A 26,630-nucleotide genomic window follows, 5' to 3' on the forward strand; every position below is an offset into this window, starting at 1 on the left:
TGATGACCCGGACATTGCCTCTACCGCTGAGCGGAAGCTCAAGACATTACGGCAGGGCAAGGGCCCGGTGGAGAACTATGCTGCGGAGTTTAGGAAATGGGCAGTGTCAGCTAGATGGGACTCATTCGCTCTTCTAGACTGTTTCTTATCAGGGTTGTCAGACGCAGTTTCTGATCTAATGCTGGGTCATCCTGAGCCGAAATCTATCGATGAGGCCATTTCATTAGCCATCAGAATTGATCGTCGTTTACGATATCAAAGACAGACCCGAGGTAGGGACAATGTGAGATATTTGTCTTACGCGGTGCCTCCATCTGTTCCATCTCCATCCGCGTCACCTCCACCAGAACCAATGCAGATTGGTCGGAGACGCAGAGAAAAAGAGCAGCTCTGTCTATACGGTGCAGAGGGGGGGGGGTCATAAAGTGCAGGATTGTCCAAAGAGGTCGGGAAACGCTGCCGCCTAGGTGTAGTCGGAGGTAATACCCTAGGCGCGCAGTCATTACCTCTAGAGGATAAACGTTTGCTCCTCCCTTGTACTATATCTTGGAAGGATAAGACAGAGACCACTGTGGCCTTTATTGATTCTGGCTCAGCAGCCAATTTTATGGATTATGAATTTGCTAAAAAATTAGGGATCCCGATCTCCCCATTAAAACAACAGATTCGGGTCACTGGAGTGGATTACTCCCCCCTGCAGAGTAACCACCCTCTCTCTCAGACCCCAGACTTAAGGGTCACAATAGGGGTGTTACATAAAGAAAGTTTACCATTCCTGGTGCTACGAATGACAACCTCCACAATCATTCTTGGCATGCCATGGTTACAAATTCACTCGCCTCAGATCAATTGGGCTACAGGTCAGCTAACGAGCTGGTCTACCCAATGTTATCATCATTGTCTAGGGAAAGTAACCTTAGGTAAAACCAAGATTCACATGGAGGGATTGCCAGATCAGTATTCAGAATTTGCGGACGTGTTTTGTCCAAAGTCAGCAGATAAACTTCCTCCACACCGCCCTTTTGATTGCCCCATTGATCTCAGGTCTGGTTGTATGCCCCCTAGAGGTCATCTCTATAATTTATCTGGGCCAGAGAAATTAGCCATGCAAGAATACATCCGAGAAAACTTAGCTAAAGGTTTCATTCGTCCTTCTCGGTCCCCGGCAGGGGCAGGTTTCTTTTTTGTGAAAAAGAAGGATGGAGGCCTCCGTCCATGCATTGATTATCGGGGTTTAAATAAAATTACAGTAAAAAAATCGTTATCCTCTGCCTTTAATAGACGATTTATTTACTCAAGTCACCAATGCTAAGATTTTCTCGAAACTGGATTTAAGGGGTGCCTACAACCTTGTGCGGATCAAGGACGGTGATGAGTGGAAGACGGCCTTTAACACGCCCGACGGGCACTATGAGTACCTAGTGATGCCCTTCGGGCTGTGTAATGCCCCGGCCGTCTTTTAGCAGCTGATTAATTAAGTCTTCAGAGAGGTTTTGGGCAAATTCGTCTTGGTGTATCTAGACGACATACTAATTTTCTATTCCAACCTCTCAGAGCACAGGAAACACGTTAAGTTTGTGTTACGCAAGTTGAGACAAAATATGCTGCATGCTAAGTTGGAGAAGGGCATTTTCGAAGTGACCTCTGTCGCCTTTCTAGGGTACATAATTTCGACCTCTGGCCTCTCTATGGACCCTGGAAAAGTTTCGGCTGTCTTGGAGTGGCCTCAGCCTGTAGGACTGAAGGCTCTCCAGAGGTTTCTGGGGTTTGCCAACTACTATAGGAGGTTCATAAAGGGGTACTCTACGGTGATCTCACCTCTCACCAGTCTCACCAAGAAAGGGGCAGATACTCACCACTGGCCCCCTGAGGCCCATGCTGCTTTCTCCACCCTGAAGAAATTGTTCTGTTCTGCACCCATATTGAGACATGTTGACATCACCTTTCCCTTTATCGTGGAGGTAGATGCCTCAGAGGTAGGGGTAGGGGCTGTGCTGTCTCAGCGTTCTGGTTTGCAAGGAAAATTGCACCCTTGTGCCTATTTCTCCCGTAGATTTTCACCCGCAGAGAAAAACTACGATATAGGCAATAGGGAACTTCTAGCCATCAAGTTGGCCTTTGAGGAATGGCGACATTGGCTAGAAGGGGCAGAACATACCATTACTGTTTACACTGACCACAAGAATTTGGAATACATTGAGGGCACTAAGAGACTTAGCCCCCGGCAGGCCCGGTGGTCATTGTTTTTCTCAAGATTCAGATTTGTAATCACGTATACCCCTGGTAGTAAAAACATCAAGGCTGATGCCTTATCCAGATGTTTTGAGCCCGAGACAGCACAGCCCTCAGACCCAGAAACCATTCTCCCTCAGAAAGTGGTTCTGGCAGCCACTGAGACCTGGAGGGACTGGACAGAGACGTTGGGTCCGTTCCAACAGGATGTACCAGAGGGGAAGCCTGAGGGGGTCATGTTTGTACCATTGCCTTTTCGTCTACAAATACTGCAGTTGTTCCATTCCCACAAGAATGCTGGGCATCGTGGGGCCACCAGAACTCAGGACCTCATTGCTAGGTGTGCTTGGTGGCCATCATTGGCAACTGACTGCAAGGAGTATGTGAGAGAATGTGCAGTGTGTGCTAGGAGCAAACCCTCCCGTCAGGCACCTGTTGGGACATTGCAGCCCTTACCAGTCCCGAGTGAACCATGGACCCATTTGTCCATGGATTTTGTGGGCGAACTCCCCAGGTCTGAGGGCATGACGGTCATTTGGGTGGTAGTCGATCGATTCAGTAAAATGGCCCATTTTGTCCCCCTGAAAGGACTCCCCTCGGCCCAGGAATTGGCCGATCTCTTCATCCAGCATATTTTCCGGCTGCATGGCATTCCGGAGAATATAGTGTCAGATCAGGGAGTCCAATTTGTTTCCAAGTTTTGGAGGGCATTCTGCCATCAGTTAGACATGGAGCTTTATTTTTCATCAAGCTACCACCCACAGACCAATGGCCAGACCGAGAGAACCAATCAGTCTCTGGAACAATTTTTGAGGTGTTATGTTGCGGATGCTCAAACCGACTGGGTCAAATTCTTGCCGTTTGCAGAATTTGCACACAACAATTTGAAACGCTCCTCCTCAGGGTTTTCCCCATTCCAGGTGGTGACAGGAAGGTCACCTAAGTTCACCCCATTGCCAATGGCTTCTACTCCATTTCCAGCCTTGGAGAATTGGCAGAAGTCTTTGAAACAGATTTGGGGAATGGTTAAAAGGAATTTGGGGAGGGATTTTCAGAGTCAGAAGAAACAGGCTGACAAGAGACGTTCCATAGAATGGGAATATCTTCCAGGTGACTTGGTCTGGGTGTCCACACGACATTTGGCCCTGAAGCAACTGTCCCCCAAGTTAGGTCCCAGATTTGTGGGCCCTTTTCCAGTGACCAGGAAAATCAATAATGTCACTTATGCCATTGATCTCCCTACCAGCATGCGTGGTGTGAGATCGTTCCATGTGTCCTTGCTCAAGCCGGCAGTGCACGTGGATTCCGCTCCCCCCCCCCCCCCCCTGTGTTGATTGATGACGAACCTGAGTACGAAATTGAGAAGATTCTGGACTCACGGCTTGTGCAGAACTCCGTGCAGTATTCGGTTTACTGGAAAGGGTATGGCATAGAGGAGAGAACTTGGGTGCCAGAATGTCGCATGCACGCAGAGGAGTTAAAAAGGGAATTCCATAACTTACATCCTGGAAAGCCGGGTAGGAGATGTCCGGAGTCCACTCCTCAGGGGGGGGGGGGGGGGTACTGTGAGAGAACGCGGAAAAGCCGCCGCGTGTGCTGACAGCAAGGTGGCTGATTCCTCGTCCAATGCGGCAGTTTGCACGCGGAAGCGTGCGTCTGGTAACATGGCAGAATGCGGAAAAGCCGCCGCATGTATAGACAGCAAGGCGTCTGGTTCCGCGTCCAGCGCGGCGGTTTTTAGTGGTCACTGTCAGATTTAGGAGAAATGTAATGTGAAAAAGGAAAGACCATTTATGCTGGTTTCCACCTTTACTGCTTTCATGAACAGTTACTGAACGGCTTCTTAGCAGCAGGAACACAAGGCTAATGTGCTTATGAGGTAATAAAGGAAATGTGAGAGAACGCGGAAAAGCTGGCGCGTGTGCTGACAGCAAGGCTGATTCCGCGTCCAATGCGGTGGTTTGCACGCGGAAGCGTGCGTCTGGTAACATGGCAGAACGCGGAAAAGCCGCAGCATGTATAGACAGCAAGGCGTCTGGTTCCGCGTCCAGCGCGGCGGTTTGCACGCAGCAGCGTGTGTCTGATGTGGCTGAGTCTGTTAGTTCACACAGGCTTAGGAATACGCGCACGCGCGCTGAGAGGCAGAACTTTTATGCTGGGAAAGCGGAGATCAGCTGACCCAGCCGATCAGCTGACTCCAGAGCTGGTAACTATTGGTTGATCACATAGGGGTGGTGCCTGAGAGCACTACTCCATATATAGTTGCTGCTGGCCAGTCACAAGTTGTCTGCCATTGCGAACACTACGTGGAAGCAGGGATGCTCAACTTCGGCTTCGGGAGATACCCGGATAGTCGCTATCCGGATATCTCCCAGTAAACCTGTGCGGCTGGGCGGGGGGGGTCAAGCTTACCTGTCTGACGTCTTCTTCGGTCCGTCCCTCGGCGCCTCCTATGATGCGTTGCACGCGCGTCACGTGACTACAGACACTTCCTCCTTCAACCCGGAAGGAGGAAGTGTTTGTAGTCACAGGACCGCTGCGTGGAACGCATCGTAGGAGGCGCCGAGGGACGGACCGAAGAAGACGTCAGACAGGTAAGCTTGACCCCCCCGCCCAGCCGCACAGGTTTACTGGGAGATATCCGGATAGCAACTATCCGGGTATCTCCCGAAGCCGAAGTTGAGCATCCCTACGTGGAAGCACTCAGACCTTAGTCAGATCCAACAGTGTGTTTGAACCAGGAGGACCTGGGAATTCACACTGAGCCAGTTTACTTGTATTTTGCTCTGTTATATGTTAGACTAGTTCCTGGGTGTAGAGACCAAGGACCTCTCACCCAGACTAGGGAACTTGTGTTATCTTTCTGTTATACATCAGACTAGTTCCAGGGTGTAGAGACCACGGATCTCACACCCAGACTAGGGAACTTGTGTTATCTTTCTGTTATACATCAGACTAGTTCCAGGGTGTAGAGACCACGGACCTCACACCCAGACTAGGGAACTTGTGTTACCATTCTGTTATACATCAGACTAGTTCCAGGGTGTAGAGACCACGAACCTCACACCCAGACTAGGCATTGTTTGATATCTGTTATGACTTATTGCTTTCCTGACTACTCCTCTAATCTCTGATTCGGTACCTTGCATATCTGACTTTCCGTTGCCAAGCCCTGCTTGCCTTGGATACCGAATCAGCCTTCTGTCTTTGTACTTCGTCTGTCCGTGTGTTGCCGACCTGGCTTGCCCGACCTCGAGAGCTATCTCTCCCCTTAAGAGATAGTCTCCAGATCAGATAGTGACATCCACCTTCAGGTGTCACTCAATCTCTGGTCCTTCCTACCTTCAGCCTGACTCCACCCCCTGGAGAGTCTCAGGCTGCTGGAAGGTTGCTGTACTCTCTAAAGCAGTATTGCTCATACTGCCTTCGATCACCTGCTCCACAGGTGCATTACTCAAAGTACTACTGTTACACCAAACGCTCACACACTTATAGGTGTCCAGAGGTTAGCAATATATCTGTATTATCGGTGATTCTGCAGATCATCAATAATCAGGTATATATCTGCATTCTTGGTGACACTGCAGATCACCAATAATCAGATTCTCTCTGCGTGCTGACACCGATCGTTACAGGAAACTAAAGGGATCCTCTGACCTGCTCTTACCTGGTGATGTGAGGGGCGGCTGATTCTCCATCATGAAGTCCTTATAGAGGTCCTTGTGTCCTTCTAAATACTGCCACTCCTCCATGGAGAAATAGACTGTGACATCCTGACACCTCATAGGGACCTGGCACACACAACAATAGTCACTATCCACACACATCTTTTGCTGATGCTGTATAAAGTCCCATAATCCTCAGCACTGCTCACCTGTCCCGTCAGCAGCTCAATCATCTTGTTTATGACTTCTAGAATCTTCTTTGCATTGTTGCTCTGAGGTGTCAAGGGGTGAGGTGGAGGCACTGAGATGGTGGATGGGCCATGAAGACGGCTACCAGGAGCCTCACCAGACGTCTTCTTCACTACTTCATACTCCTGTGTAACAACACACAGTAACAACAATCACCATGTACATTCCCAGAATCCTCCTCACCTAGCACAGGCCTGACATGTTATGGTGATGATGGTACATTCTCAGAATCCTCCTCACCTAGCACAGGCCTGGCAAGTTGTGGTGATGATGGTACATTCCCAGAATCCTCCTCACCTAGCACAGGCCTGACATGTTGTGGTGATAATGGTATATTCCCAGAATCCTCCTCACCCAGCACAGGCCTGACATGTTGTGGTGATGATGGTATATTCCCAAAATCCTCCTCACCTAGCACAGGCCTGACATGTTGTGGTGATGATGGTACATTCCCAGAATCCTCCTCACCCAGCACAGGCCTGACATGTTGTGGTGATGATGGTACATTCCCAGAATCCTCCTCACCCAGCACAGGCCTGACATGTGGTGGTGATGATGGTATAAGAAGGCAGTGAGGGGTTATGGAGAGACAAGATGAGCCTGTATGAGAGTGATGGCGATAGGAAAGTGCGGAGAGGAAAAGGAACTACCCAGGATGCAAAGCATAGCCGCTCATCAGTTATACATGGTGGTGGAGGTGTTATAGCATGTATAGCTGCCACAGGTACTGCACACGTATCTGCACTGATCATGTCACTCCTGTTGGCAGCTGCACAATGACTTTTATGGAGTATAGGAACATCTTATCTGCACAAGTGCCAGGAAATGCCAGCAGACAAGCAGGTGATGATGGCGGCTGCAGTAGAGTTTGGCAGAGCGTCACCAGAGCAGATCCTCAGCACCTGATAATGTCTATAAATCACAGACTTCAAGAAGTCACTGCATGCAAAAGATATTGTTGTGAAATATCACCAATCAGTGTCTAGGAAGTATAGTATAGGTTTATTTACTGTTACATAGTTATTTGAGTTGAAAAAAGACATATGTCCATCGAGTTCAACCAGAGAACAAAGCACAACTCCAACACCAGCCTGCTCCCTCACATATCCCTGTTGATCCAGAGGAAGGCGAAAAACCCTTACAAGGCATGGTCCAATTAGCCCCAAAAGGGAAAAAAATCCTTCCCGACTCCAGATGGCAATCAGATAAAATCCCTGGATCAACATCATTAGGCATTACCTAGTAAATGTAGCCATGGATGTCTTTCAACGCAAGGAAAGCATCTAAGCCCCCTTTAAATGCAGGTATAGAGTTTGCCATAACTACTGTACAGGAGACAATACAATATATCTGCCGAGGAAGGCTCAGATCAGAAGTTATATACTCTCCAAATGACTTATTACAATTATTCCTCCTACCTTGCCCCCGGTTGGGTCCCTACAGATATCTAACTAGTGGACATGCATAAATGAATAAGCAACTGCATATGAGTAGATGAGGTCAGTTAGTTGTTAACTATTTTCAGAAATACTAGTAGTTATTTTTGAAGGCAAGTTAGACTTAGGCCTCTTTCACAATGTGACGTTAAAGTCGCACGTTAAAACAACATTTAACACAGAATAACTCACTGGAATGAAAAATCAACGCCCCATTCACAGTGCACACGTTGCGTTGGCGACTAACGCTGCACGTTAAGTGACAGTGCTGCATGCTGTGCGTTATACACGTTGTTAGCTGCGTTGGACTGTTTGCACATGCTCAGTAATGACCTGGAAGCATACTTTGTATTGCCTGTATGCCTACTGTATGCAACAATAACGGGGCATTGAGTTGCGTTGCGAGTTTTTTGGGGGCGTTGCATTGTAATTTGCATTGTGACTTTAACGTTGCATCAAACCGCAACGTCCTGCTGTGAAAGAGGCCTTATCCTATGGGATTAACTTCTCTCTTATTTATAAGACAGCACAAATCATTCCCATCAGCACATTCCAAAACCCATGAAAAGGTGGAAAAAAGAGTAAATGTATAGAAATGTATAAAGCAAAGGGAGTGTGTCAAAATGGATTTTAGGCGGTCATTTTGTTATAAATTTTAATTTTACTTCAATAAGCTACAAAGTACTAAACATGACTGCTTTAAAAGGCTACTAAAGTGAGACTTATATGGAGGCTGCCATATTTATTTCCTTTTAAACAATACCAGTTGCCCGATAGTCCTGCTGATCTATTTGGCTGCAGTAGTTTCTGATTAACACCAGAAACAAGCATGCAGCTAATCTCATCAGATCTGGCAATAATGTCAGAAACATTTGATCTGAATATGCTTGTTCAGAGTCCATGGCTAAAAGTTTTAGAGGCAGAGGATCAGCAGGATAGCCAGACAACTGCTATTGCTTAAGGAAATAAAAGGAAATAATTATGGCAGCCTCCATATCACTCTCACCTCAGTTGTCCTTTAAAGAGACTCCGTAACAAAAATTTCATCCTGTTTTTTTTATCATCCTACAAGTTCCAAAAGCTATTCTAATGTGTTCTGGCTGACTGCAGCACTTTCTACTATCACAGTCTCTGTAATAAATCAATGTATCTTTCCCCTGTCAGACTTGTTGGCCTGTGTCTGGAAGGCTGCCAAGTTCTTCAGTGTTGTGGTTCTGCTATGAACTCCCCCTTCCAGGCCCCTCTATGCACACTGCCTGTGTGTTATTTAGATTAGGGCAGCTTCTCTCTTCTCTTTTACAAGCTGGATAAATCGTCCTCTGAGCTGGCTGGGCTTTCACATACTGGAGAAATTCAGACAAGGGCAAAGCTGTTTGCAGGAAGAAAAGAGCAGCCTGAAACCTCAGTGCATGAGAGATGCAGGGGGAAAGAAACACACAAATGATCTCTTGAGATTCAAAAGGAAGGGTGTATACAGCCTGCTTGTGTATGGATGTATTTTCTATGTGTGGATATACTGTACATCAACCTACATCCTGTTTTGGTGGCCATTTTGTTTGTTTATAAACAAACTTTTTAAAACGGTTTTTAACCACTTTTAATGCGGCCGGGAGCGGTGAAATTGTGACAGAGGGTAATTGGAGATGTCCCCTAACGCACTGGTATGTTTACTTTTGTGCGATTTTAACAATACAGATTCTCTTTAAGGGCTGGATGTGCAGGCTGAGCAGCTGGCAGAGGTTGCTCTGTGTAGCTGTGATGTGTAATATTATATATACATATACTGTATGTGTCCCTCTCAGAGTCCTCCTCACCTCTCCAGTCTGCCCTCCCAGAATCCTCCTCACCTCTCCAGTCAGCCCTCCCAGAATCCTCCTCACCTCTCCAGTCAGCCCTCCCAGAATCCTCCTCACCTCTCCAGCCAGCTTTCACAGAATCCTCCTCACCTCTCTAGCCAGCCCTCCCAGAATCCTCACCTCTCCAGTCAGCCTTCCCTGAATCCTCCTCACCTCTCCAGTCAGCCCTCGCAGAATCCTCCTCACCTCTCCAGTCAGCCCTTCCAGCATCTCCCTCACCTCTCCAGTCAGCCCTCCAAGAATCCTCCTCACCTCTCCAATCAGCCCTAGCAGAATCCTCCTCACCTCTCCAGTCAGCCCTCCCAGAATCCTCCTCACTTCTCCAGCCAGCTTTCACAGAATCCTCCTCACCTCTCCAGTCAGCCTTCACGGGAATCCTCCTCACCTCTCTAGTCAGCCCTCCTAGAATCCTCCTCACCTCTCCAGTCAGCCCTCCCAGAATCCTCCTCACCTCTCCAATCAGCCCTAGCAGAATCCTCCTCACCTCTCCAGTCAGCCCTCCCAGAATTCTCCTCACCTCTCCAGCCAGCTTTCACAGAATCCTCCTCACCTCTCCAGTCAGCCCTCACGGGAATCCTCCTCACCTCTCTGGTCTGCCCTGCCAGAATCCTCCTCACCTCTCCAGCCAGCTTTCACAGAATCCTCCTCACCTCCCCAGTCAGCCCTCCTAGAATCCTCCTCACCTCTCCAGTCAGCCCTCCTAGAATCCTCCTCACCTCTTCAGTCAGCCCTCCCAGAATCCTCCTCACCTCTCTAGCCTGCCCTCCCAGAATCCTCCTTACCTCTCCAGTCAGCCCTCCCAGAATCCTCCTCACCTCTCCAGTCAGCCCTCCCAGAATCCTCCTCACCTCTCCAACCAGCTCTCCCAGAATCCTCTTCACCTCTCCAGCCAGCCCTCCCAGAATCCTCCTCACCTCTCCAGTCAGCCCTTCCAGAATCCTCCTCACCTCTCCAGCCTGCTTTCCCAGAATCCCCCTCACCTCTCCAGTCAGCCCTCCCGGGAATCCTCCTCACCTCTCTAGTCAGCCCTCCCAGAATCCTCCTCACCTCTCCAGTCATCCCTCCCAGAATTCTCCTCACCTCTACAGTCAGCTTTCCCAAAATCCTCTTCACCTCTCCAGTCAGCCCTCTCTGAATCCTCCTCACCTCTCCAGTCAGCCCTCCCAGGATCCTCCTTACTTCTCCATTCAGCCCTCCCAAAATCCTCCTCACCTCTCCAGTCAGCCCTCCCAGAATCCTCCTCACCACTCCAGTCAGCCCTCCCAGAATCCTGTTCACTACTCCAGTCAGCTCTCCCAGAATCCTCCTCAAGTCTCCAGTCAGTCCTCCCAGAATCCTCCTCACCTCTCCAGTCAGCCCTCCCACAATCCTCCTTACCTCTCTAGTCAGCCATCCAGGAATCCTCCTTACCTCTCCAGTCAGCCCTCCCAGAATCCTCCTCACCTCCCCAGTGAGCCCTCCCAGAATCCTCCTCACTTCTCCAGCCAGCTTTCACAGAATCCTCCTCACCTCTCCAGTCAGCCTTCACGGGAATCCTCCTCACCTCTCTAGTCAGCCCTCCTAGAATCCTCCTCACCTCTCCAGTCAGCCCTCCCAGAATCCTCCTCACCTCTCCAATCAGCCCTAGCAGAATCCTCCTCACCTCTCCAGTCAGCCCTCCCAGAATCCTCCTCACCTCTCCAGCCAGCTTTCACAGAATCCTCCTCACCTCTCCAGTCAGCCCTCACGGGAATCCTCCTCACCTCTCTGGTCTGCCCTGCCAGAATCCTCCTCACCTCTCCAGCCAGCTTTCACAGAATCCTCCTCACCTCCCCAGTCAGCCCTCCTAGAATCCTCCTCACCTCTCCAGTCAGCCCTCCTAGAATCCTCCTCACCTCTTCAGTCAGCCCTTCCAGAATCCTCCTCACCTCTCTAGCCTGCCCTCCCAGAATCCTCCTTACCTCTCCAGTCAGCCCTCCCAGAATCCTCCTCACCTCTCCAGTCAGCCCTCCCAGAATCCTCCTCACCTCTCCAACCAGCTCTCCCAGAATCCTCTTCACCTCTCCAGCCAGCCCTCCCAGAATCCTCCTCACCTCTCCAGTCAGCCCTCCCAGAATCCTCCTCACCTCTCCAGCCTGCTTTCCCAGAATCCTCCTCACCTCTCCAGTCAGCCCTCCCGGGAATCCTCCTTACCTCTCTAGTCAGCCCTCCCGGGAATCCTCCTCACCTCTCTAGTCAGCCCTCCCAGAATCCTCCTCACCTCTCCAGTCATCCCTCCCAGAATTCTCCTCACCTCTACAGTCAGCTTTCCCAAAATCCTCTTCACCTCTCCAGTCAGCCCTCTCTGAATCCTCCTCACCTCTCCAGTCAGCCCTCCCAGGATCCTCCTTACTTCTCCATTCAGCCCTCCCAAAATCCTCCTCACCTCTCCAGTCAGCCCTCCCAGAATCCTCCTCACCACTCCAGTCATCCCTCCCAGAATCCTGTTCACTACTCCAGTCAGCTCTCCCAGAATCCTCCTCAAGTCTCCAGTCAGTCCTCCCAGAATCCTCCTCACCTCTCCAGTCAGCCCTCCCACAATCCTCCTTACCTCTCTAGTCAGCCATCCAGGAATCCTCCTTACCTCTCCAGTCAGCCCTCCCAGAATCCTCCTCACCTCCCCAGTGAGCCCTCCCAGAATCCTTCTCGCCTCTCCAATCAGCCCTCCCAGAATCCTCCTCACCTCTCCAGCCAGCTTTCCCAGAATCCTCCTCACCTCTCCAGTCAGGCCTCCCGGGAATCCTCCTCACCTTTCCAGTCAGCCCTCCCAGAATCCTCCTCACCTCTCCAGTCAGCCCTCCCAGAATCCTCCTCACCTCTCCGGTCAGCGCTCCCAGAATCCTTCTCACCTCTCCAGTCAGCCCTCCCAGAATCCTCCTCACCTCTCCAGTCAGCCCTCCCAAAATCCTCCTCAACTCTCCAGTCTGTCCTCCCAGAATCCTCCTCACCTCTCCAGTCAGTCCTCCCAGAATCCTCCGCTCTAGTGTGCTCTCCCAGAATCCTCCTCACCTCTCCAGTCTGCCCTCCCAGAATCCTCCTCACCTCTCCAGTCAGCAGGCAGATGATCTCCAGGCTGAGCATTACTATCCTCTCAGTCATGTGACTCTGGTCCTCATCCATCCTCATTGATATGGTCACGTGACCTACACAGGGGGAGGGGGGGGGGGAATAGACTGAGGATTATCTGGCCTGTAGGATGGAGACTAGATTCACTCATTACAATGCACATCAAGCTCTGACTTCGGGGTGCTGGGTTTTGAGGAATCTTTAGTTGGTATTCTGTCTCTCCAGCTACAATAAACCCCCCATTACAATTATAGACTGGTCATTTCGGCGCTAGTCTACTTTAGACACTTTCAGCTGTGCTGCAAAACGGAACAAATGTCCGCTTTCACCTTGTTTAAACCCCCACAAGCCTTATACCGATGGATAGGTAAGCATGTCCTCTAACGAATTTTGATGTTTTCGGTAAAAAAAAAAGTTTAAATTGGCTGTGTAGTAGCCGTCGAACGGCCTAAATCTCGGTTCCGTCGGCCATCTTAATTCTGCTGTGCAGGTCGTTTCTTCCTCCTCATTGGAGGGTTTGTTAGCTGCTGACAAAAGCTGACATGCCCCCACCTAACAATCCCTCCAATGAGGAGGAAGAAACGACCTGCAGAGCAGAACCAAGATGGCTGACGGAGCCGAAATTGCGGCCGTTCGGCGGCTCCTGTACAGTCAATTAAAACTTTTTTTTTTACCGAAACCCGCAAAATTCGTTATAGGACATGCTTAGCTACCCAATGATATAAGGTTTGTGGGGGTTTAAACAAGCAAACGGAAGAAATTTGATCCGTTTTGCAGCACAGCTGAAATTGTCTATGGGGATTTGCGGTGGGTCCCCTAAAGTAGACTAGCGCCGTCATTTCATGGTCAGAGGGCAATAGAGCAAAATCAGCAGAGGATCAAATACTTCTTCCCCTCCCTGTATATACATCTGAGCTGAGGACAGCTGCCCACTAGCCGTTACATGCAGCAGTTTCCTATAGTAACTGCACTGCCTAACACTAACTGACACCTGTGTGGTTACCGACACTGCTATTCAGCTGCATTAGCCAATAGATAAAGGGGGCAGCTCCACAATGTCATTATAAAGCTGTTTGTTGGGTCAGTAATATATACAGAAGCAAGGTGTAATGGCTGCTGATGTCACAATGGGCTCTATTCACAATGCCTTACCGCATGCAGAAAAATAGTATGTGGAAATTATCATCCAGAAGATCACCATTGTGTAATTCTCCAAGGTTTATCTCCTTAATTTTCCGCATGTGGTAAAAGTGCGGTAAAAAGTGACTAAATTTCCTTAAATTTGAAATTCTTAATTGAATAAATGTGCGGATAATGGTGATAAATAAGGATTTTTTATCACCTATAGAGGGCAGCATAATAACTTTTAAACAAAAACATGTATTTGTTACAGCTGATACAAATCCTGCACTAAATCTCCAGTGTGTGTACTTCCTGCTTTAATGCTTTTTTACATAGTATGAACGTCCTGTGTTTACAAATTAGCTGCTTTGCACAGGCAGCCAGCTGAGAGTTCAGATTACAGTTGTGATTATTCACAGATGAGGGGGAATTAGACAGGATAAACTCTCTATATACATACAGGGTGCATTTCTATATGTTTGCCTTCTGTCCTGTGCAAGAGTTGAGGTCCCACTGTAAATGTGACAGGCTTTCCTGGGTCATCTCTGTGTAATGGGTGACAAGCATATGGGCTACCTACAGTGGTCAGAAAAGCTTTATTTCCGCACACATTACCGACCAATTACCGCAATGTTACCGACCACTTAACACACTTACCGCAACATTACCGACTGTGTATCGACCGTTTTACCACACTTTTATCAAACATTAATCACACTCTTTACATTTTTAGTGAATACTCAGAAAAGTCGGTAATTATCACTGGAGGTAATTTTCCGACCAAAAAAAGTGTTACCGCCCATGTTATTGTGAATAGAGCCCATTGTGATGCTGCCTCTTCTGCTATTCTCAGTCTATATATCCTGAAGCAGTACAAGGGGTGCGAGGTCAGGGCAGGCAGAGTTCCCTAATACATGGCTGCTTTCAGGGGGCATTACACAGCAACCACATGCCACTCTCTCCCCCCCCCCCCACCCCCACGGGAGACCTAGTTTCTGAGTTGATGCCAATGTTGCTGCAAATGACATGCAGCTTGATATTGGACCAATCAAGTACAAAAGATGACACTTCTGTACAGACCAATGACATTGAGCTAGTGCTATGAAAGACATTTTGCATGATCTTGTTTTGTTGTGAGCTACTTGTACATCCTCCCTTGTATGTTAACCCTTTTATCTATTGTGCAGTGCTGTGTTATATGCTGGTGCTTTATAAACACAATAAATAATAATAAGATGCTGAATTACACTGGTTCTGTTACACAAACTACATTGAATTACACAATATTACACTGTACACACACTATATACATATACACAAACAGTGTGCACAGGAGCGCATGCACACACACATAGTAATATAAATGTCACACTTACTAGGGTGATAATGGCAGCTTGCAGCAGACACAGGCAGCACCTCCAGCAGAGAGGGGACACAGGCAGAGCTGCTGCAAAGTCTGGAGGAACAGCTGATTCACAAAGGGGGTCTCTACACCATGTGAGGGTCCCCCAAACACACAGCTCATTCCTCTCCTCCTCTTCCCACTCAGCATTCACGCACCTGGCTGCAGAGAGGCTTCTCACATGGCTGGGGGGATATACATTGTCCAGAGCAAGAGCAAGCTGGGGGTGTGGCCTCCTATCTATGGCTGAGAATGCTGGGCTTCAGCAAAATGGCCGCCACTGCTGAGGTGTGCAGCTCGTGCTCTAGTGCTGGAGATTGCCAGCAGCAGCAGCACCACGTGCTATATCCCGTATGTTATGATTAGATTGTTGTGTATTTATATTACAGAGCACAATAAACTATAAACACAATAAAATTAATATTGTGCATAGAGGGGACATCAATACCTGACTCACTGGCAGAGTAAGTAGGCTGAAAGTCCCCCCCCCCCCCCCCCCAAAAAAAAATAAAAAATAAAAAAATAAAAACTTAATTTTAATAAAAACAGAGCTATTGGCTGCACTTCCTCATCTCATCCACGGCTGTCATGTCAGGATTTACAGGTGGTGATAATAATAAATGCAAATTTAGTCAGATTTTGCAATCAAGGCTGGATTTATCCTTTTTTTTTTACCCCTCAAGTATGTTGTGGCTCCCCTTTCTTGTGCAGCAGCTGCCCTCCCACTCCATGTATATCATCTATGTACAGCAGTCCCTCCCATTCCATGTATATCATCTATGTACAGCAGCCCCTCCCATGCCATGTATTATATCATCTATGTACAGCAGCCCCTCCCATGCCATGTATATCATCTATGTACAGCAGCGCCCCTCCCATGCCATGTGTATCATCTATGTACAGCAGTCCCTCCCATGCCATGTATATCATCTATGTACAGCAGCCCCTCCCATGCCATGTATATCATCTATGTACAGCAGCCCCTCCCATGTCATGTATATCATCTATGTACAGCGCCCCTCCCCTGCTATGTGTATCATCTATGTACAGCAGTCCCTCCCATGCCATGTATATCATCTATGTACAGCAGTCCCTCCCATGCCATGTATATCATCTATGTACAGCAGTCCCTCCCATGCCATGTATATCATCTATGTACAGCAGTCCCTCCCATGCCATGTATATCATCCATGTACAGCAGCCCCTCCCATGCCATGTATATCATCAATGTACAGCGGCCCCTCCCCTGCCATGTATATCATCTATGTACAGCAGCGCCCCTCCCGTGCCATGTATATCATCTATGTACAGCAGCCCCTCCCATGCCATGTATATCATCTATGTACAGCGCCCCTCCCCTGCTATGTGTATCATCTATGTACAGCAGTCCCTCCCATGCCATGTATATCATCTTAGCGCCCCTCCCTTGCCATGTATATCATCTATGTACAGCAGCCCCTCCCATGCCATGTATATCATCCATGTACAGCAGCGCCCCTCCCATGCCATGTATATCATCTATGTACAGCCGCCCCTCCCATGCCATGTATATCATCCATGTACAGCAGCCCCTCCCATGCCATGTATATCATCCATGTACAGCAGTCCCTCCCATGCCAAGTATATCATCTATGTACAGCGCCCCTCCCATGCCATGTATATCATCTATATACAGTAGCCCCTCCCATGCCATGTATATCATCTATGTACAGCAGCCGCTCCCATGCCATGTATATCATCCATGTACAGCAGTCCCTCCCATGCCATGTATATCATCTATGTACAGCAGCCCCTCCCATGCCATGTATATCATCCATGTACAGCAGTGCCCCTCCCATGCCATGTATATCATCCTTGTACAGCAGCGCCCCTCCCATGCCATGTATATCCTCTATATACAGTAGCCCCTCCCATGCCATGTATATTATCTATGTACAGCAGTCCATCCCATGCCATGTATATCATCTATGCACAGCAGCAGCCCCTCCCATGCCATGTATATCATCTACGTACAGCAGCGCCCCTCCCATGCCATGTATATCATTTAAGTACAGCAGCCCCTCCCATGCCATGTATATCATCTATGTACAGCAGCTGCCCCTCCCATGTAATGTATATCATCTATGTACAGCAGCCCCTCCCCTGCCATGTATATCATCTATGTACAGCTGCCCCTCCCATGCCATGTATATCATCTATGTACAGCAGTCCCTCCCCTGCCATGTATATCATCCATGTACAGTAGCGCCCCTCCCATGCCAAGTATATCATCTATGTACAGTAGCCCCTCCCATGCCATGTATATCATCTATATACAGTAGCCCCTCCCATGCCATGTATATCATCCATGTACAGCAGCGCCCCTCCCATGCCATGTATATCATCCATGTACAGCAGCGCCCCTCCCATGCCATGTATATCATCTCTATACAGCAGTCCCTCCCATGCCATGTATATCATCTATGTACAGCAGCCCCTCCCATGCCAATCATCTATGTACAGCAGCCCCTCCCATGCCATGTATATCATCTATGTACAGCAGCCCCTCCCATGCCATGTATATCATCTATGTACAGCAGTCCCTCCCATGCCATGTATATCATCTATGTACAGCAGTCCCTCCCATGCCATGTATATCATCTATGTACAGCAGTCCCTCCCATGCCATGTATATCATCTATATACAGTAGCGCCCCTCCCATGCCATGTATATCATCTATATACAGCAGCCCCTCCCATGCCATGTATATCATCTATATACAGTAGCGCCCCTCCCATGCCATGTATATCATCTATGTACACCTGCGCCCCTCCCATGCCATGTATGTCATCTATGTACAGAAGTTCCTCTCTTTCATGAATATGAGCGTCAGTTTCCCTTTTTCATGTGTTGCTCCCCATATTCACCCTCATCTTACATGTGTAGCAACCCCTATTCCATGTCCAGGTGCCTATTTGGCTGTAGCTGCCTAAGGCGCGGGCCTTTGTAGCCCTTCCAGAAATCCAGCCCTGTTTGCAATACTTTATAGGTATTACTATCAGAATCGGATGAAGTTGGAGAAACGGGGGAGCAGGTATGTACAGGGAGCTGTCCTGTTGTCCACTGCTCCCCACGCCCCACCCGTTCTTGGGCATTAGTGCGCAGGCTCTGGCCCAGCTGCACACGTCCTACAGTGCAAGGTCGGAGCGCATGATGTCAGGACCGGTAAGAGGCTGCCGGGGGGCATTTAGGTAGGATCGGAGGGGAAGAGGAGAACTGGGGGAACTATTAGTATCAAAAAATGCAACCCAACTAACCATATTCTCACACAGAACCCTCTCCTACTGGTGCCTAACCCTAACCACCCCCTGCCAATACCTAACCCTAACCACCCCTCCTCCGATGCTGCTTAACTCTTACCACCCCCACTACTGATGCCTAACCCTAACCACCCCCCCACCGACAATGCCTAACTCTAAACACCCCCCTGCCAATGCCTAACCCTAACCACCCCCCTACCCCGACAATGCCTAACCCTCTCTACTCCCCCACCAATGCCTAACCACCACCCTGCCAAAGCCTAACCGATGTCTAACCCTAACCACCCCCTTGCCAATGTCTAACCCTAACCACTCCCCCTGCCAATACCTAACCCCAACCTCCTCCCGTGCCAATGCCTATACCTCCCCCCCCCACGTCGATGCCTAACTCTAACCATACACCCTGCTGATGCCTAACTAATCCCCTGCCAATGCCTAACCCTAACTAACCTTAACCGCCCCCCTCCAGCTGAAAAACCACACAAAAAAAATTAAAAATCTGAAGATGATTGGTTAGGTGCCGTCTGTTGCAAAGGTTGGCTGTCACATTGTGCCACATGTTTCTGTTATTTATAACAAAGTAAGAAATACACATTTATTTATAAAAACAATACTAAAGGTAATAAATAATTCCTGCGACCATCTGAGTGCCAGCACCCTGCAAATATGCCCACCACAAGCTGGATTTCCTGTCTGGGCAGTTCCTGCACCATGATCCTTCCATTCAGCTGTGTGATAAGCTCATATTTCTTTAAGTGTTGTCAACAACAGGCATTGTTTTTTGCCCATCGCCCACAAAATTACCTTGCTACGAACCGTTTTACATATTTGTGTGCTGCTTTTATTAATGTGTGCATATCATTGGTGTTTGTGTTTTGTGATCAGGTGCCTTCGCAAAGCAGTTGTCCCCAGTTGGGTGTTGGGCTTCCCACGACTCAGTTTCTTTTGGTAGAGGTTGCAGATGGCGTTTCAGGGATCAGAGGCACACAAACTAAAAAAAATGCCACACTGGTGAGCTTTGGAATGTCGGCATTCGGGTGGTGGCAACAGCAGGCATTGAAGGGCGTGTTGGCTGGATGACCCCAAGTGTATCATTAAATGCATCATGTGTGAAGAACTCCTCTGACACATCAAGTGGTGCAGCTGGGTTGCTAGCGGTAGTAGTGTTAAGTTTTTGTGTGAAACCAGAAGCTGAGCAGGAGGAGGACGGTGCGCCACGGAGGTTCTGAGCGGAAGCTGTAGAAGATGTGGAGCGCTGTTTAAGCCAGTCAACCACGTCCTCAGAATTTTGGGGGTTGAGGTGGGTATGTGCCTTCTGAACACTGTACTTAGTAGTGGAGGGCCGCAGGAAATCACACCAGCATGATCTTGAAAATACCTGCGGGGTGGCCTGCCTCTGCCTGTTATTTTTCCCATATTGGGGGTAAGCAGTACTACTTACAATATTCATTAGTGGTAGACAGTGTGTGTAATCACAAAGAGGCACACAATCAGTGTCAAATACACAGTAGCTGTATGTGTGTGTGTGTATCATTGGGCTGTGTACTTTAACACACACACACACACACACACACACACACACACACACACACACACACACACACACACACACACACACACACACACACACACACACACACACACACACACACACACACACACACTACACACACACACACACACACACACACACACTATAGTACTTTCAATGACAAATATAGTTGCAAGCTAAGCACTGCTTATGAGAGACAGTGTGCTGGCTTGCTTGCAATAGTTAGAAGAGTATAGTAGAACTACAAGGGCAAGCAACTGACTGTGGCCTGTATGTAGTGTGTAACCCACACAGATATCAATAACAGATACAGTTGAAAGCTAAGCACAGCTTATGATGATAGACAGTGTGCTGGCTTGTAATAGATAGAAGACAATAGTAGTGTAATGATCGGTGTAACACAGAGAGGGTCTGATTACCGGCGATCTGCAGTATCACCGAGAATACAGATATATACCCGATTATTGATGATCTGCAGTATCACCGATAATCAGATATATCTCTAACCTCTGGACACCTGAGTAATAAGAGTGTTTGGTGCAACAGTAATACTTTGAGGACTGCACCTGAGGAGCAGGTGCAAGACAGTAAGAAGTACTGCACAAATAACAAGTTCCTTCTGCTAGCCTGAGACTCTCCCGAGGGAGGGGTCAGACTGGGAGCAGGAAGGACAGAGTGTGAGTGACACCAAGGAAGGATGCCACCAACAGATCTGTGAGCTATCTCTTACTGGGGAGATAGCTCTCGAGGTCGGGCAAGCCAGGTCGGCAACAGACAGACAGATCAGGTACAGAGACAGGAGACAGATACGGAATCCAAAGACAAGCAGAGGTTGGCAACAGAGTATCAGAGATATCGAAGTACCTAATCAGAGATCAGAAGAGTAGTCAGGAAAGCAGAAGGTCATAACAAATAATCAACAATGCCTAGTCTTGGGTGTGAGCTCCTTGATCATCAACACCCTGGAACTGGTCTGAGTATAGCTAGATGGTAAAGCTAATTCCTAGTCTGAGGTGTGAGGTCCTTAGTCATCAACATCCAAGAACTGGTCTAGATAATAACACAGATAATACACAGTTTCCCTAGTCTGAGGTGTGAGGTCCTTAGTCATCAACACCCAGGAACCGGTCTAGATAATAACACAGATATTACACAGTTTCCCTAGTCTGAGGTGTGAGGTCCTTAGTCATCAACACCCAGGAACTGGTCTAGATAATAACACAGATACTGACAAAGGTCTGAGTGCTACCACGTAGTGATCGCAACGCCAGACACCAGAGAAATGACCAGCACCCAGTATAAATACTCAAGCGCTCTCCAGCGCCTCCCCTAAGTGCTGGACCAATGAAACCTGATAGAATTGTCAGCTGATCGGCTTGGTCAGCTGACACCCTTCTGACTGTCATAAAGGCTCTGCCTCTCAGCCTTCTGAACCTGTGTGGACTATCAGTCCCAGCCACGTGTTGTAATGCATCTGCTGTTTTGAACGCGGGGCCAGCCGCACCGCTATCAGAGCATGCGGCAGTTTCCCCGCGTTCAGCCATACTGCTGGTAGTGGGCCCCTGCGTGCAAACCGCCACGTCGGACGCAGAATCCGCCGCCTTGTTCACAGGGCATGCGGCGGTTTCTCCGCGCTCCGTCGGGCTCACTTGATACATTGCAAAACAGCACTGGTGTGGCTGGGACTGATAGTCCACCAAGATTCAGAGTGACGCGCGCGCGCGCACAGAGGCAGAGCTTAAATAACAGCCAGAAGGGAGTCAGCTGACCAGGCGGGTCAGCTGACATTTTCCACTACTCTCATTGGTCCAGCAATTAGGGAGGGGCCTGGAGAGTGTTCTGGTATATATACTGCTGGTTGTTCAGTTGCTGGTTGTCTGGCGTTGCAAACACATACGTGGAAGCACTCAGACCTGTAGTCAGATCCTTAAGTGTGCCGGGACCAGCTGGAGCTGTAATCCTACACTTAGCTAGATTCTGTTGATAGCTTAAAGTACTAGTTTGATTGTGATTAGAGTTGGGCCGAACGGTTCGCCTGCGAACGGTTCCATGCGAACTTCCGTGGTTCGCGTTCGCGTCCCGCAGGCGAACCTTTGCGGAAGTTCGGTTCGCCCCATAATGCACCATGGAGGGTCAACTTTGACCCTCTACATCACAGTCAGCAGGCCCAGTGTAGCCAATTAGGCTACACTAGCCCCTGGAGCCACTCCCCCCCTACTAAAAGGCAGGCAGCGGCGACCATTACGGCCACTCGTGTGCCTGCATTAGTGAGAGTAGGGCGAGCTGCTGCACACTCTCTCTCATAGGGAAAGATTAGTTAGGCTTAGCTTGTCCCTGGCTGCATACCTGTTCTGTGAATCCACCACTGCATACCTGTTCTGTGAACCCACCACTGCATACCTGTTCTGTGAACCCACCACTGCATACCTGTACTGTGAACCCACCACTGCATACCTGTTCAGTGAACCCACCACTGCATACCTGTACTGTGAACCCACCACTGCATACCTGTTCAGTGAACCCACCACTGCATACCTGTTCAGTGAACCCGCCACTGCATACCTGTTCTGTGAACCCACCACTGCATACCTGTTCTGTGAACCCACCACTGCATACCTGTTCTGTGAACCCACCACTGCATACCTGTACTGTGAACCCACCACTGCATACCTGTTCAGTGAACCCACCACTGCATACCTGTTCAGTGAACCCGCCACTGCATACCTGTTCTGTGAACCCACCACTGCATACCTGTTCTGTGAACCCACCACTGCATACCTGTTCTGTGAACCCACCACTGCATACCTGTACTGTGAACCCACCACTGCATACCTGTACTGTGAACCCACCACTGCATACCTGTTCTGTGAACCCACCACTGCATACCTGTTCTGTGAACCTGCCACTGCATACCTGTACTGTTCAGTGAACCCGCCACTGTATACCTGTTCTGTTCAGTGAACCCGCCACTGCATACCTGTTCTGTTCAGTGAACCCGCCACTGTATACCTGCTCTGTTCAGTGAACCCGCCACTGCATACCTGTTCTGTTCAGTGAACCCGCCACTGTATACCTGTTCTGTTCAGTGAACCCGCCACTGCATACCTGTTCTGTTCAGTGAACCCGCCACTGCATACCTGTTCTGTTCAGTGAACCCGCCACTGCATACCTGTTCTGTTCAGTGAACCCGGCACTGTATACCTGTTCTGTTCAGTGAACAGTTTGGTGTGTCAGTGTGAAGCAGTACCTTAATTACACTACCTGATTGATGTATACACATGCAAGAGGTTTTAAAGCACTTTAGGCCTGTCATTTAGCATTCAATATGATTTCTGCCCTTAAAACGCTGCTTTGCGTCAAATCCAGATTTTTCCCGGGGACTTTTGGCGTGTATCCCACTCCGCCATGCTCCCCTCCAGGTGTTAGACCCCTTGAAACATCTTTTCCATCACTTTTGTGGCCAGCATAATTTTTTTTTTTTCAAAGTTCGCATCCCCATTGAAGTCTATTGCGGTTTGCGAACTTTAACGCGAACCGAACCTTCCGCGGAAGTTCGCGAACCTAAAATCGGAGGTTCGGCCCAACTCTAATTGTGATTATCTGTTATGACCCTTTGCCTGCCTGACTCTGCTTCTGCCTCCTGATCTTGTACCTCGATATTTCTGACACCCTGTTGCCGAACTCCGGCTCGTCCTTAGACTCTGCTTCTGCCTCCTGATCTTGTACCTCGATATTTCTGATACCCTGTTGTCGAACCCCGCCTGTACTTAGACTCCGCCTCTGCCTTCTGAATTTGCACTTTATCTGTCCGTGTGTTACGATCTGGCTTGTCCGACCTCGAGAACCGACCTTACTATTGGAGGCGGTTCCCAGTCCTGTTAGTGACACTTCCTCCTGAGTGGCACTTTCGGACTAACCTTCCTACTGTCAGTCTGACTCCTCCGGCTTGGAGAGTTCAGGTCTTCGGAAGGAAGCCGTGCAGTATTCCTCACTGCACTGAGGCCTAGTCCTCTAAGTGTTACTGTTACACCAAACACTACACTCTACTCAGGTGAACAGAGGTTAGCTGGTATATTGGATTATCGGTGATACTGCAGAACACTTATAATCTGGTATACATCTGTATTCCCAGTGATACTGCAGATCACCGGTAATCAGATCCTCTCTGTGCTTCACCGTTCGTTACAGAACGCCAGACCAAAAGACAGATGGACGCACGCACTGACCCCCTGAATGTGCTTGCCACTTTGGTGGATAACTTTCATCAAGCACTGGGCCAGCACAAAGCATTAATTGATGCCCTATAAGGCTCTGTGCAAACCCTCCAGACGTCAGTTGATTCGGTGCGATCCCCTCCTAGTGATGACATACGTATGTCCGTACCTGATAAATTTTCCGGCCACAAATCTGACTTTCGAAATTTTAAGAGTAGAGTGTTATCATAATTCGAGTTGAGACCCCGATCCTCGGGAACTGAGACCCAACGGGTCATTTTTATTAAGACTTTGTTAACTGGCGACTCCCAGTCCTGGGCATACAACCTGCCCCCCACAGATACAGCTCTGACCTCAGTAGAGGAATTCTTTAAAGCCATGGCAGTAATATACGTCGATTCAGACCTTGCTGCGACCTCTGAGCGGAAGCTCAAGCTTTTGCGGCAAGGCAAGGGCTCGGTCGAAGATTACGCGGCAGAATTTCGTAGGTGGTCAGTTACGGCCAGGTTTGACACCTATGCTTTGTTAGATTATTTCCTGTCTGGGCTGTCGGATGAGGTCTCCGACCTAATGTTAAGCCAACCCGAGCCCAAAACAGTCGATGAGGCCATCTCATTGGCCATACGAATCGACCGTAGGCTACGTGATCAAATACAGACTAGGGGCAGTCCTCGTGTCAGGGTAACATCTTACGCAGCTCCTCCCGCAGCACCCCTGGTAACTCCATCTCCTTCGGTCTCATCATCTCCAGTCGTGCCTCCACCTGAGCCGATGCAGATCGGTCGGTCTAAGCTGACCCAAGTGGAGAGAAGACGGAGAATGATTGAACAGTTTATACTGTGGTGAAGGGGGACATAGGGTACAAGACTGTCCCATTAAGCCAGATAAGAATAAGCCGGGAAACGCTATCGCCTAGGAATTGTAAGGGGTGACACCCTAGGCGCCCAACTCACGCCCCTAAAAGAAAGACGGTTGCTTCTTCCCTGACGATAAAACCGAGGTCACGGAAGCCTTTATTGATTCAGGCTCCGCGGCAAATTTCATGGATTTTGAGTTCGCTAAGAAATTGGGGGTTCCGCTCACACCGGTGGATCCACCCGTGCAGGTTACGGCAGTGGATGATTCTCCTCTGCAGAGGAATCATTCCCTGACTCTAACACCAGAGGTAGGAGTTACCATAGGGGTATTACATTGGGAGACGTTACAGTTTTTTGTGTTACATATGGCCACCTCCACAATTATACTCGGCATGCCATGGCTACACCTGCACTCCCCACACATTGATTGGGCCACTGGTCAATTAATTTCCTGGTCAGATCGTTGTTTTCAGCACTGTTTAGGGAGGGTGACTTTGGGCCAAACCAGGGTTCAGGTGGAGGGGGTTCCTGAACAATACATGGAATATGCTGACGTATTTTGCCCCAAGGCAGCGGATAAGTTACCCCCACATCGCCCTTTCGACTGTCCCATCAATCTCCGTTCAGGTTGTGTGCCCCCCCCCCCCCCCGGGGCCATGGGCCATTTGTACAATTTGTCGGGGCCCGAAAAATTGGCCATGCAAGATTACATTCGTGAAAATTTGGCCAAGGGTTTCATCCACCCGTCCCGGTCGCCTGCTGGGGCAGGTTTCTTTTTCATTAAAAAAAAAGACGGAGGCCTGCGGCCCTGCATTGATTACCGGGGTCTTAATAAGATTACGGTGAAGAATCGCTATCCGCTGCCTCTGATAGACGATTTATTCACACAGATCACTGACGCTAAGATCTTTTCTAAGTTGGATTTGCGGGGCGCGTATAACCTGATACGCATAAGAAAGGGCGATGAGTGGAAAACGGCCTTTAATACTCCGGACGGGCATTACGAGTACTTGGTGATGCCCTTCGGGCTGTGTAATGCCCCGGCCGTTTTCCAGGAACTCATCAACGAGGTCTTCAGGGAGGTGTTGGGGAGATTTGTTCTAGTCTACCTAGATGATATACTTATTTTCTCCAACAACCTCTCTGAGCATAGAACCCATGTAAAATTTGTTTTGAATAAACTGAGGCAAAACTCGTTGTACGCTAAACTTGAAAAATGTATTTTTGAAGTAATGTCTGTCGCCTTCCTGGGGTACATAATTTCCACCACAGGCCTGTCTATGGACCCTGCCAAGGTCTCCGCTGTTCTGGAATGGCCTCTGGCGGTTGGGCTGAAGTCTCTTCAGCGGTTTCTCGGCTTTGCTAACTATTACAGGCGGTTCATAAAGGGGTACTCCACGGTCATTTCTCCGCTTACCAGTCTCACTAAGAAAGGGGCAGATACCACTCACTGGTCTCCTGAGGCTCTACATGCTTTTTCCACCCTGAAGGATCTATTCTGTTCGGCACCCATCCTCAGACATGTGGATACTTCTTTCCCATTTATTGTTGAGGTAGATGCTTCAGAGGTCGGAGTGGGAGCTGTGCTGTCTCAGCGATCAGGCTTGCAGGGTAGAATGCACCCGTGTGCTTACTTCTCTCGTAGATTCTCCCCAGCAGAG

General features: G+C 48.9%; 1 protein-coding gene across 9 annotated transcripts in view; it reads right to left on the minus strand.

Annotated features, from left to right (window-relative positions):
- LOC137524126 (zinc finger protein 567-like) overlaps positions 1 to 26,630 on the minus strand; it is a 342,122-nt gene that overhangs the window by 200,825 nt on the left and 114,667 nt on the right. Inside the window, exon 1 of one of the 9 annotated variants that reach the window (XM_068243668.1) lies at positions 15,021 to 15,310. The exons of the other annotated variants lie outside the window; for them this stretch is intronic. The gene's annotated coding sequence lies outside the window, so the exon portion shown is untranslated. Of the gene's footprint in view, positions 1 to 15,020; positions 15,311 to 26,630 lie in introns of those variants that run through there. 9 annotated transcript variants of the gene reach the window in all.

The sequence above is a fragment of the Hyperolius riggenbachi genome, chromosome 7, assembly GCF_040937935.1.
Source record: "Hyperolius riggenbachi isolate aHypRig1 chromosome 7, aHypRig1.pri, whole genome shotgun sequence".
NCBI classification, from domain to species: Eukaryota; Metazoa; Chordata; class Amphibia; order Anura; family Hyperoliidae; genus Hyperolius; species Hyperolius riggenbachi.